This window comes from Thermobia domestica, chromosome 5, assembly GCF_964235325.1.
Source record: "Thermobia domestica chromosome 5, izTheDome1.hap1.1, whole genome shotgun sequence".
Lineage (NCBI taxonomy): Eukaryota > Metazoa > Arthropoda > Insecta > Zygentoma > Lepismatidae > Thermobia > Thermobia domestica.
The window spans coordinates 126480762-126495565 of record NC_137458.1 but is presented as its reverse complement, the minus strand read 5'-3'; positions in this window follow the sequence as shown (position 1 = coordinate 126495565).

Here is a 14804-nt window from a genome sequence, read left to right as displayed (position 1 = left end):
AATCGGGGGAGCTGTGCATGAGGGATAGTCCCCCAAACAGGGGAATCGCGGCTGCCTTATAACGCATTCCGTGTTTACCGAAAATCGGGGGAGCTGTGCATGAGGGATAGTCCCCCAAACAGGGGAATCGCGGCTGCCTTATAACGCATTCCGTGTTTACCGAAAATCGGGGGAGCTGTGCATGAGGGATAGTCCCCCCAAACCTGAGGGAACTGCGTTTGACTTATAACAGCTTCTGTGTTTGCCAAACAGGGGAAACCATACATGGGGGCATAGCCCCCCAAACCTGAGGGAACCGCGTGTGACTTATAACAGCTTCTGTGTTTACCGAAAACCGATGGGGAAGCATACATGGGGGCATACCCCCCCAAACCTGAGGGAACTGCGTTTGACTTATAACGCCTTATGTGTTTACCGAAAACCGAGGGGGAAGCATACATGGGTGCATAGCCCCCCAAACCTGAGGGAACTGCGTTTGACTTATAACAGCTTCTGTGTTTGCCAAACAGGGGAAACCATACATGCGGGGCATAACACCCAACAGGGAAAAGCTAGCTTCCTGAACGGTCACCACGAAGGAACGAAATATTTGTTTTTTTTTTAAATTGTTTGAATACTATGTTTGAGTTTTGATTCCGTTTCGGTTGCGTTTTTTGGACAAGTTGACCACAGGAAAGAGTGAAGAATGGAACTAGCATTATTATTATAGTTAAGAATATGCGGGGACACAAAAAATATCTTGGCAGTGTTAATCTTTTTAGAGAAAAATGTGTGGTGACATCCCTTAAGAACCGCCAATGAGATACTTTACATATTAGTTGGTAGTTTAGAAATGCGTAGTGACATCCGTTAAGAACCGTCAATGAGATACTTTATAGTTTTAGAAATGCATGGTGACGTCCCTTAAGAACCGCCAATGACGGTTGGACTTATAGTTTTAGAAATGCCTAGTGACATCCGTTAAGAACCGTCAATGAGATACTTTATAGTTTTAGAAATGCATGGTGACGTCCCTTAAGAACCGCCACTGATGGACTTTACGGCAAAAAATCAAGTGTGCAATTTCTTTGAATCTTTATAACTGAAATTGTGATTAAACTGAATTGCGTACTGTCCAATATTTTTGATGGTAGATTTTATATAAATACATTGTGTCTGATTGATTTGTCATGAATCTGTATTCATATTGGGAAGTCTTTTCGGAAAATAAGCAATTTACACATAAAGAACACTTTTAGAACAGATACATATTCAATATTTACTACAGATAATGTTCAAAATATATTGTTTAGTGTAAAATAATTAAGTTCAACAGAAAAGATAGACATTTGTTTGCTTGTATCCCTAATATTTAGAAAATCAGTCAGTATTAAGTGTACAGATGTATTCACAAAGTGTTCAGAAGTGAACAAAAAGTGTTTAGATCCGCGAAAAAGTGTTTTAATGTGTTTTCATACTGAAAAATGTACTTATATAAAGAGTTCTCAATTGTAGTGGATGCAATTTTCCAAGATACATGCGAATATTGCAATTTTACGTAAATGTGTAGACTTTTCTTTCCCACAGTTAGACTCCAAAGAAAAGAACTAGGTTCATTGATTCATTTTGAATCATAGCAACGGACTTTCCCCTTTGAATTCGTGTTAGAATAGGTTGTTCATTACGAAACGTAGTGAATACTCAAACGGTTCTTTTTCCAAGACATGACAAATGAAAGAATGTAATTAAGTGAGAAGTGTTGGGAATATATTTGAAAAATGAACTTGCGTATTTTTAACATGTGTTGCAGTATTCAGAATCTTAATCATATGGTAGTCGCATGCTTTTTGTACATACTAACTCTATATTAAGCATGGTAATGAGTGAGAAAAAATAAATATTGGCTTTGTAAAAATGAAATGAAATACGAAATATCTTGTTAGGGGATGCAGAAAGAGAATCCAATGCAGTGTGAACGCGGTCTTTTGCGTGGAGGAAGAGGGGGGCTATACCCGGAGTGAATTTCCCCTCATAACTTTTTCCAAATAGTGAACGCGCTCTGTTGCGTGGAGAAGAGGGTACACTATGCCCGGACTGAATTCCCCCTCATAACTTTTAATTACTGAATGCACTCTTTTTTGCGTAGAGAAAAGGGGGTATACCCGTCCTTAAGAGTAATGCCTCCCATTACTGAACGTTACTTGTTTTATATATGGATTTGGAGTGAGAGATCTCGGTTTTATCCCGTCTTTTTTTTTTTGGCACTAGGATTTCAATGTAAATGTATGCAGCAGTACTAGTAGAGGGGGTTATCCCCCTGAAAGACTGGGGTTCATATCCCAGAAATGATGTGGTACCGCACCACTTAAGTAAATACTTGTTCTGTCACTGAAAGACATGGGTTTATATTCCTTATTTAACCCAATAGTTTTACTTATATGCGTTTGATCTTCAATAGTTTGATAGAATATTAAGACCAACAGAATATACAAGCATGTGCTATGGTTTATTACACAATGAAAACATATATACTATACTCACCTGAGAAATATACGGAACTTTGTCGCACACGCGTCAGCACTGCGGAACTTTCAACGCACAACTAATCTTTAATTATGACTTTTGCCGCTAGATGTCACTAGTAGTAGTAGTGATTGTGCAATACATGATAGGACATGATATAACTTGAATTTGGCGTGTGGGGGTATCATTTCCTTTCACGGCAGCGTACGTGTAAGATCAAGGACAAGCTTTAGCGCATCTTAATTAATTAACTATATAGTTTTAATACTATTAAATAAAGTATAAAGAAATTGATTCAAGCCTATTGTATTCCAGACATTGAAGCTTTGCCGAACCTTGAGTGGTGGTAGCAGCACAAATAGAACACCCAAACATTTTTGTTTAGACTTACAGCGACGCAGTGTCGACATTTTTTCTTCTATTTCTGGTGTTGTGAACGAACAACTGAGGCTTGAAAGGTGTGTATTTCTTCACTTATTGTTTTTTTAAAAAAAGAAATTATACATATTTGAGCTGTATTTAACCAATATTAATGAACAGAGAGAGACTTATTGTGTTTGGATATTTTAAAAGAATAGTTTACAACTCAATATATTTTTATTGATTTTTTTTTTCATAAATTAAACAAATTGTTTTCTATTTACATATCATTATTTGACTATAGATTGAAAATAAGTGAATGCTTTTTATTTACATATCATTATTTGACTATAGATTGAAAATAAGTGAATGCTTTTTATTTACATATCATTATTTGACTATAGATTGAAAATAAGTGTTTGCTTTTTATGTACATATTATTAAAATATAACTATAGGTTGAAAGTAATTGAATGTGCTTTCTCTCTCTCTTTTATATTCAAGTGATATATTATCGTCAACTTGATAACTCAAAATAGATTTTTTTTGTTTTATTTCTTTCAGATGGATTTCTTCTGCCCAAGCGAAGAATTGAATATGGTTGATGAAATTTATCTCCAGGAATTGGTGCGCGGTTTCAACGAGTACCCGAGGGTCTTCAGTACCTGGAAAGCCATCATGGAATTGAACAGGCTGGGATATCGGGGCTCGGGGAGATGCGATGCACTCCTACGCGCCCTTCGTGCCTTCGAAGGTAATGATACATTACTTCTCCAGCACTGCGTAAGCAGTGCTGATATAATAGATCTATTTTTGTATGGATTTTTCCGTACATGTCATACTTACGAATCGGCGCAGTCAAAACTCTTTTATTTATTATCATGTGGGGAAGGTCAGGTGGATAGGATAAAAGATACAGAGTTATCGGACTTTTTTGATTTTGGCACGCGCTTTGTTTCGGAACCGTGCTTAATCCCATCCACAAATAATACCATAGTCATGCCCGCTCAAGAAAATCATAACTTGAGTCCTAATAATCTATATCAATTAACAAATGAAGATTTAGCTTTCTTGGATGAAGTAAATGGGATTGGCACTCAAAATTCCGATGAAATACCAGCTGAAGAAATGAGGAGTTTGGTTCAAAACGAGGACAATGCTGTGGTTATACCCACGCAACAAGTCCAGGGAGAAAATCCTGTATACAATCCACCTGAATACTGTGTACAGGATAATCATGACTATGGGGACCAAATGATTTTTACTCCTCAGCCTAACCCGTCATATGCCAATGTTCCAGCAATGGTTGGACATGGCAACATAAACAACAACAATAGTACAACTGGTACTATTAGTAGTCCTAATAGTGGTAGTACAGGTGGTAGTGGTAGTGATAATAATAATGGCGGGGATAATCAAAGAAATAGTAATTTCGAAGTTATAAGAGAAAGCAGACAAAGGTTTCGTAAGTTCCATCTTACGGGACATGAAATTGCCGTCAGACCTGTGGGTGATGAAAGGAACATTAATAACCCAGAGGCTTATATCGAAAGCTTAGTTAATTTTGCGTTGGAACATGTGATCTCCAATGCACGCCCCTCGGACTACATTGGCTTATACATAGAGAGTAGTAATAGTACCAACAACAAACCAGTGTACGTTCCGTTTAGAAGAAAGGGCAATTTCTCTGCTAGGACAGTCCTCACTTCAATCGAACGTGTATTAAATTCGAATGAAGTGTTCCTTTTGGGGCAAGAACTATTGTTTCGATTCCATATCGCTGAGAGTATGCATGGCCAGGGAAGAAATAATACAACGAGTGCCGTTGACAAATATGCAAAATACCAAGATTACTTAGAAAAACGATTAATTCGTATTGAAAATAGAAATATTTACTGTCTCCCTATGGCCATTGTATGGGGCCAAGTAAAGCTCCAGGGTACAAAACATGATTTGTATAATTTAAGAACAAGAAGCCAAGATACATGGCTTCTTAAAGCAGAAGTTCTCTGCGAGATGGCAGGGGTTAACGTTGAAAGTAAGCAAGGTTGTGACTTTTCAGATCTGGACCTCTTTCAAGCATATTTGAAAGGGGAATATCAAATCGTAGTTTATGAGGAGCATGAAAAGAATAACCGGGAATATATAGTACGTTACCCGGGAGAACCGGCAGAAAATAAGATTTTTATCCTTTATCGAAGAGGTAACACTATTGGTCATTTCGAACCCATTCGTAACATTAGAACTTTCCTCAAGGCACGAAAGTATTGTTATTATTGTTTGGAAGCTTATGATGAAAGGTCACATGCGCACAAGTGTAAAACTCGTTGTACTTATTGCGAACATACTCACGAACGTGATTATACTGCAAACAGAATTAAATGCAATGCATGCAATAGAGAGTTTGCTGAAGGTGAATGCTTTAATAATCATCTGACACCTAATAAAGCGGCTAGATCTGTATGTGATAATGTAAAGCTCTGCATCAATTGCGGTGTCATCTTTGATAAGAGAAGTCGAAAATCTGATCACATGTGTGGTGAACATTATTGTTCAACGTGCCGTGCGTATGTTGATACAAACCATACATGTTTTGTTCAGAGACAGCGACCTCTTCATACGAAAAGGTTTATGTACATCACCTATGATGTAGAGACGATGTTGAAGGCACCGAATGATCGCGGTGAAAGGGAACACGAAGTTGTACTGGTGTGCTGTCGTCATGTTTGTCACGCCTGTATAAGAAAAGGTATTGATGAGCCTTGTAAAACGTGCGGTGACAATGTTGGAAATCGTTCGTTTTCTTTTAAGACAATGACGGCTTTTATTAACCATGTGTTAGTAGAGCGTCCTGTCTTTCAGAAAATCGTGGCAATCGCCCATAATGGTAGTCGCTACGATGGTCTCTTCTGTCTTAGAACTCTAATAGAAGACCAGCATATTGTACCCAGTGTCCTTATTCAGGGTCAAAAGATTTTTAATATTAGTATAGGTAATCGTATCTTTTTCCGCGACTCTTACCTTTATATTGGCGTCAAATTATCCAAATTACCAAAAACGTTAGGCCTTAGTCAAAATTTAAAGAAGGGAGATTTCCCATATTTATTCAATACTGAAGAAAATCAAAATTATGTTGGTCCCTACCCTCCGATTGAGTACTATGACCCTGAAGGGCGAAGCACAGAAGAAAGAAAACAACTGGAAGCCTGGCACCAAGAACGTGCGGAAAGTGGCGAGGAGTTTAACCTGCAGAGGGATATGCTGGCTTATTGTGAGAATGATGTTAGAATTCTAACAGAAGCGGTCATTAAGTTTAGCGCTATCATCGAAGAGAAAACGGAGGGTTTGCAATGTTTCATAACATCATCTACCATTGCAAGTCTTGCGATGCGGACATATCGTACCTTGCACTTACCGGAGAATACTATTCCTATCATTCCCGCGTTGGGATTTCATCATAAGACCAAGTATAGTACAAAAGCTATGCAATGGCTTATGTATATGGAAGACCAATTAGGGATAGAAATCCAGCATGCTAGGAGAGGTGGGGAAAAGTATATTGGTAGGTACAAGGTCGATGGATGGCACGAAGGACTCAACGCTGCCTTCGACTTTTACGGGTGTTATTTCCATGCCTGCCGCCTTTGCTTCCCCTTTAACCGTGACGCGGTTTTGCACGATGCCCAGGACTCGTACAATACGATGGAGAAACGATATGAGCAAACCATGCGCCGCCGTAGGTACCTGAAAAGTATAGGTGTAAATCTATACGAAATATGGGAATGTTCTTGGGACAATAAGGTAAAGACGGATAAGAAAGTGCAAAAGTTTGTTCAAGAACGTTGTACTAATCTACCTGATTTTCTTATTCCTAAGAACTGTTACAACGGTGGTCGCACGGAGGTCTTTCGTTCCTACGTCAATTGTGCGAGTGATGAGCGAATTTCCTACGCCGATGTAACATCGTTATACCCGTGGGTGATGGCACGTAAACCTATGCCGGTTAAATCACCTAAGATTCACACGGGACCGGACTTTCCAGATGTGGAAAGTATTCACGGTGTAGTCAAATGCACAATCGTCCCTCCAAAGGACCTCTACTTTCCGATCTTACCATACGTTGCGGGAGGTCGATTACTTTTCGGCCTTTGCCGCACATGCATGGAAGAAGAAAACACTAACGAATGTACCCATAGCGATGCTGAGTGTGCTCTCACAGGAACATTTTGTACACCAGAGTTACACCTTGCTCTTAAAAAAGGTTACAAAATAATCGATATACATGAGATATGGGAATTTGAACTCTTAGATCCTGAAGAGGGGAATTCAGGAGGGCTGTTCGGGACCTACGTGAATTCCTTCCTTCAGATGAAGCAGGAAGCCTCTGGTTTTCCTGCTTACTGTACCACTGAAGAAGACAAACAAAAATATATCGAAGAATATTATGCCCATGAAGGCATACGATTAAATTATGACAATATTAGGATGAACCCGGGATTGAGGCAATGTGCGAAGCTATACCTCAATTCATTGTATGGTAAGTGGGGGCAACGCACAGACATGTCGCAGAGTATAATCGTTAGTGATGAGGTTACTTTTCTTAGGTATTTAACTACGGCAAGGTATGAAATTCAAAGTGTGGTGCCAATTGATGGTGACCATCTCATTCTCACGTACAGGGACATTGAAAATGAAAACGTTCCGTTGGAGTTTTCCAATGTGATACTAGCCGCATTTATTACTTCGTGGGCTAGACTTAGACTTTACGAACTACTGACGACTGTAGAACCTGACAGAGTAATCTACTGTGACACTGACAGTATCATGTACTTACAGAAAAAAGATGAGGAACCCTTGTTACCGCTCGGAAACTATTTGGGTGATCTGACGAATGAAATTCCTGAAGGTTGGGAGTTTACAACCTTTATTGGTCTTGGCTGTAAAAATTATGCTATGCGGCTAACAAATGCCCAAGGGGATGTTCGGCATATATACAAAATTAGGGGGATAACACTAAATGATAGGACCTCTCAGAAAATTAACTTTGAGAGTTTCTATAAATTAGTGTCTGGACAATTAGAGTCCACAGTAATAGAAAACCCAAATAGCATCGTTCGTAGACCGGGCTTCCGTATCTTTAGCTGTAGAGAGACAAAGACACACCGTGAGGTCAACAAAAAACGAAAACGGATTGACGAACCTGACATGACCGACGATGAACCAATACGAAAACGTGCAAGTGTACCTTACGGTTATAGGCCCACGAATGAGTGAATGTGACTTGTATGAGTGTCTCTTTCGTGTAATGAAACCCCGAACCATCATCAAATGTGAAAATATTTATTCTTAATTTATTCCTAATTTATTTAATTTATTCCTAATTTATTTAATTTATTCTTAATTTATTTTATTCTTTTTATATTTTCGTTTGCTGTGCAAACAATGTATAAACTAGTCACTTCAGCTTTAATTTTATATCCCAGTGATTTTTTATCCATTTCATTACTATGTATACTCCGAACAATCAACGATTGTGAAAATATTAAAATTCAATGTGTGAGTGTGTGAGTGTGTGTATATAAAGCAGAGTCTCTATTGTATGCATTCATTTGATTACAAGATGTTAAAGTTTCAACATCCCTCTACTATTTTAATCGCTGGTCCTTCAAGGGCTGGTAAAACTTGTTTTGTAAATCGTTTACTTAATGAACATGATCAAATGTTTAGTATAAAGTTTAATGATATTGTTTGGTGTTATGGTGCAGTAATACCAAAATTAGATGCAAATGCAAAAATACGTTTTGTAGAGGGAATACCTGACATGAATAATTTTGAAATCAAAGAAAATTCATTATTAATACTTGATGATTTAATGTCAGAAACTAATGGTGATGTTGCTAATTTATTTACAAAGTATGCACATCACAAAAAGTTAACTGTAATATTTATTATTCAAAATTTATTTCCAAAAGGAAAACATGCACGTGATATTAGTTTAAATGCACATTATATTATAGTATTTAAAAATCCACGTGATAAATTACAAATACAATATTTAGCAAGGCAAATTATGCCTCGGTATAGTAAAGAAGTCGTGAGTGTGTTCGAAGAAGTAACACGAGAGCCTCACACTTATTTATTATTTGACTTGACACAAAAAACAAACGATGCATTGCGAATACGTACAAATATTTTTCCGAATGAAATCATGTATGTGTACGCTAACGTAAAAGACATGCATACAGAAATTTTTGTTTAGTCTGCATCAAGATGTTGAAGGTGAAACAACACTACAGCACGCTCCGTGCGCTGTGCAAATGCAAGAATACCAAACGAAAACAAATTTTACAAAATGCTTCAGGGGATTTAATAAGAACAATATCTCAAGTAGCTAAGAACACAATAAAAGGAAACATCCCTTTAAATTCTCGTCAGAAGCAACGTTTACGTAGACATAAAAAGATCTTACGTGCTCTATCTCAGCAACGTACTGCATTGAATAAAAAGAAAAAGTTGTTACTACAGAAAGGTGGTGCTCTTTTACCGTTAATCTTGGGACCACTTCTTGCAGCAGTGGGAAGCAGTATTTTTAGTCGTTAAGTATGTCAGAATTACGTAAGATGATTTTAGTTCCTGAAAATGCTGTACATGAAATTCAATCGAATCTTAAATCCATAGATTCGCATCAGTCACGTTTAGATGAAGAAATGAATAACATCTTAAAACGTCGTGATCTTAGTGTACAACAAAAGTGGAAATTATATCAACAAGCTTTGCATCGTTATTTACAGTATACATCTTCTTCACATAAACCTATTACTTTACCTATCATTCAAGAAGAAGAAGAAGAAAAATCATCATCATCATCATCAACTTCCAAACAAGATAGCAATACTTCTATTTTACCATTTGTATCAGACATTTTACAATCAGTACCGAAAACACTTCGTAGGAAAACAGATCTATTATTAAAACAGTTGACAAGTTGTAATAAAATTCAGTGGGATAAGTCTGGTACAGTACGTATTCATGAAAAAACAATACCAGGTTCAAATATTATAGATTTAGTAAATGATGTTGTTCGTACAAGAAAATATCCAAGAAATCCTATAGGTATTCATGAATTTAAAAATGTATTAGAAGATCTTAATGTTCCTAAAGAATTTATTGGTACACCTATTAGCACGCCAGCATCAAAAGTGAAAAGTAGTAGTAGTAGTAGTAGTAGACAACGTGTTCGTAAAGTAAGAAAATCTCCTAGTCCTGCAGTAGTAGCTAATTTATTTAAACATTGGAAAGAATATAGTATGTAAAATGACAAAATTATCAAAAATATATTATGATTATTCAAATCCTGATTCTTTATCAAGTATACAAACATTACAACGCAAAACAAAGTTATCTAAAAAGAAAATTAAAAAATGGTTAGCTTCTCAAGATGCTTATACATTACATGCACCAGCTCGTAAAGTTTTTGAACGTAAAAAGTATTATGTTAGTGCACCAAATGAAACATTACAAATGGATTTAGCAGATATGCAAAATATTGCAAAGTATAATAATAATTATAAATATATATTATGTTGTATTGACATTTTTTCACGTTATGCATATTGTGTTCCGTTAAAAACAAAGAAAGGTCCTGAAATGGTAAAAGCAATAACAAAAATTTTTAAAAATTTCAAGTTACCTGTGTTTAACGTACAAACAGATTTAGGTGGTGAATTTTATAATCGCCATGTAAAACAATTGTTTAAAGAATATGAAATTAATCATTATAGTGTTCATTCCGAAATTAAGTGTGCGTTAGCAGAACGCTTTATACGTACATTAAAAGAAAGATTGTATCGTTATTTTACTGCAAAGAATACTTATCGTTATATTAATATATTAGATCAAATTGTGAAAAATTATAATCATTCATACCATTCAAGTATTAAAATGGCACCTGCACAAGTAAATGATTCCAATGTGAATCAAGTGTGGGAAACATTATACGGAAATAAAAAGAATAAGAAAAATATAACTTGTAAATTTAGTTCGGGTGATTATGTTCGTGTTAGTAAGTATAAACATAAATTAGAAAAAGGATATTTACCTAAATGGTCACAAGAAATATTTATTGTTGACAAATGTATAAAGTCAGATCCTGTCACTTACAAATTAAAAGATTGGAACGGTGAAGAAATTAAAGGAATATTTTATGCAGAAGAATTACAAAAAGTAATTATAAATTCAAAGAAAACATATCTTATTGAAAAAGTATTGAAACGTAAAAATGGGTGGATGTATGTAAAATGGTTAGGATATCCATCAAGTATGAATTCGTGGATTAGATCAGATTCTATTCAGTCTGCAAAATGAATTCGAACTTTACACACGACTTTTACGTTACTCTTCCTTCAAATGCAAGTAGCAATCTTTTTGATAATAATACAACATCATCATTTCGAGTTAAATTGGCACAACCTATTGATTTACGTGATGGGGAATGGGGTGTTGCATTAACACAAATTAATATTCCGTGGAGTTTTTACAATGTTGGTGAAAATGAAGAAATTATAATTACTAGTGTTATCGATGGTAAAGTTGAACGCCACCATGTTCCAATAACACCTGGATATTATTCATCAATTGAATCTATTCTACAATTAATTCCTGAAAATGCTCGTATGTTACACTATTTAAAAAATAAAAATCAAATTGTTATTAAACATTCTTTGAAATTAGAAGATCAATGTATGATTGGTGTTACACCAGGATTACAACACATTTTCGGATTTATTAATGAAAATACGTATGATGTTAAAAAAGTTGTATACACAAAAGTTAGAAATGTTGATTTAATATTAGCACGTGGAAAATTTCCATGTGATTTAGATTATAATATTCCCAATACAATTAATGTTTGCATTGATATTGTAAAACAACAACAAAATATAGGACCATTAGTTCGAAAACTTAGTGTATATAATGTACAACACGGTCATGTAAAATCTTTTGTGTTTCACGCGCCACATTATGTTAAAGTTGAAAAGAAATATTTTGATACGATAGAAGTAAACTTAAAAGATGAACACGGGTTAAAATTACCATTTCGTTTTGGAACTTCAAACCTAACACTTCACTTTAAACGAAAATGATTTCTGAAAGTATTGATGATAGTTTTTACATTACACTAGTTTCAAATGCTAGTGCAGATGTATATCCTACAAATAGTCCAACACATTTTATTAATCAATTAAAAAATAATATTCGTTTATCAGAATCCGATTGGTATGTAGGATTAAGTGAAGTACATATTCCATTAACATGTTATAATGTTACCGATGGTGAAAATGTTATATGGTACAAATTTAAAAATGCAGAACCTATGAAAAGTAAAATTCTTGTTGGATATTATCCATCCATTCATCATTTACTAGAGGAATTAAACGTAATATCAAGTTTTATAAAATTTAGTTTTTCAAATGTTGTGCATGTTGAATGTGATGAACGTGTAGAATCAGTTACATTGTCGCCTACATTAGCTTTACAATTAGGTTTTTCTGAAAAATCAGATCTTGTTAAAGAATCTCGTGGATTCAAACAACCATATGTAGATATCGGATATCCACATCAGATTTTTATTTATACAGATATTATACAATATCAATTTTTAGGTGATACAAAAGCACCATTATTACGTATAGCAACAATCTCTGATATTAAATACGGAAAAGTTCAAACAATTACCTTTGAAGATATTCATTATATGCCACTTGCAAAATTTTGTTTTAACACAATTGAAATACTATTAAAAGATCATGCAGGGCGAAATTTGCCATTTCGTTCTGGGACACTGACCGTAACACTACATTTTAAACGCTCTCCTGCATCTGCTAAATAATAATTATAGGAAAAAGATGAGAGCAAGACGTGTTACTTATCACCGTGGACGTGGAATACCATATTTTTCAGGACCTGTATATCAAAGGGGACATGGTATAGGTAGTTTCTTTAAAGGATTATTTCGTTTTGCTTTACCATTTCTTAAACAAGGTGCAAAAACTGTAGGACGTCAAGCATTACAAACCGGTATGCAAGTTGCGGGTGATGTATTAGAAAATCGACCATTTAAAGAATCTGTTCGTGCGCGTGTAAAAGAAGCTGGTAATAGTTTAAAGACAAAAGCAATTAATAAAGTTGGACAGTTGCTAACTGGTAACGGCAAGAGACGGTCACGCAAGAGGAAAGCTCCTGCAATTGTAAAGTTTGGACCACCAACAAAACGTAAACATATACACGACATCTTTTCATAATGGCGCTCCTAAATTCAAGTAGTTTTGAATGTTGTACCAATGAATTTGATTTCTTTTCTATACCAATGACACAAACAGCTATTGAAGCAACTACAAATGCTGAATATCGTCCTATTTCCACATTAACCTCAGAAGGACCTATTGAATTTGTTATTCCAGGAGAAACAGGAGAATTTATTCATCCTGCATATCTATATCTTTATGTACGTTGTAAAATTACTAAAGCTGATGGTACAACTTTAGCTAATGATGATACTGTTGCACCAGTAAATAATTTCTTACATTCTTTATTTAGTCAAATTGATATTTCGTTAAATGATAAATTAATTAGTTCCTCATCAGGATCTTATCCTTATCGTGCATACATTGAAACATTATTAAATTATTCTTATGACGCTTCTCAAACACATTTAGCATGTGGGTTGTGGCATAAAGATACTGCAAAAAATTTTAATAAATTAGATAATACAAATGCTGGTTTTCAAAAACGTGCTAATAAGGTGAAAAATAGTAAATCTTTTGAAATGTATGGACGTCTTCATACTGATATTGTAAGTTTAGATCGTATGCTTCCTAACAAAGTAAGTTTACGTGTAAAACTACATCGTAGTAAAGATAATTTTTGCTTAATGTCTCCTGAAAATACAAGTTATAAAGTTGCACTTGAGGAAGTTATTCTTCATGTACGACGTATTGATGTAGCTGCAGATTTAGCTATGCAATTAAATACACGAATGGGTTCGGAAACGGCCAAGTTACCTCTGACGAGAGTGGAGACAAGATCTTATACTATACCTGCACAAGTAAAGTCTTACAACATTGATAATCTTTTCCTGGGTAATGTTCCTAAAGGCCTGGTTATTGGTTTCATCTCCAACACAGCCTTCAATGGGAAATCACATCTTAATCCCTTTGAATTTCGAAACTTTAACGTTAACAAACTGCAATTACAAGTCGGGTCAAAATCATTTCCTCCCAACCCCCTCACTCCTGATTTTAATAACAATTTATACCTTCTAAGTTACTATACTTTGATTTCAGGTACTGGTATATATTATCAAAATTATTCACATACTGTTACTCTTGATGAGTATCCAAACGGATATGCTCTGTATGCTTTTATTCTATCTCCAACAGGAACTTTAGACGATAACACGTGGGATGTGGTACGCGATTCCCCTGTAAATTTAAAAGTATCATTTTCAGAAACTTTAACTGAACCTGTTACATGCATTGTGTATGCACAATTCGATTCTTTAGCACAAGTAGACAAAGATAGAAATATTTATACTGATAACACCTTCTAATTTATTCAGTTGAGTAGGATGAGGGTTGTTGTACACTTCTCGGCGTATCATGATAACGAAGATGACTTTATTGTAAAAGAATTAGCCATTGTAAATCCTGACGTTCCCTTTTTCCAAAATTGGATTTTTAAACCACCATTTCCTTTAAATAAGTTAGCTGAGCCGATCGTAAGTACAAACAAATATCTAGGTGAGAATGTGTATGGCATTACCTGGCACGAAGGCGATGTAGAATATTCCCATCTTAAAGAAATACTTCAATCATATTGTTCAAATACTACAACAATATACACCTACGGAATAAATAGAAAGTGTTTTCTTCAAGAAATTCTTCA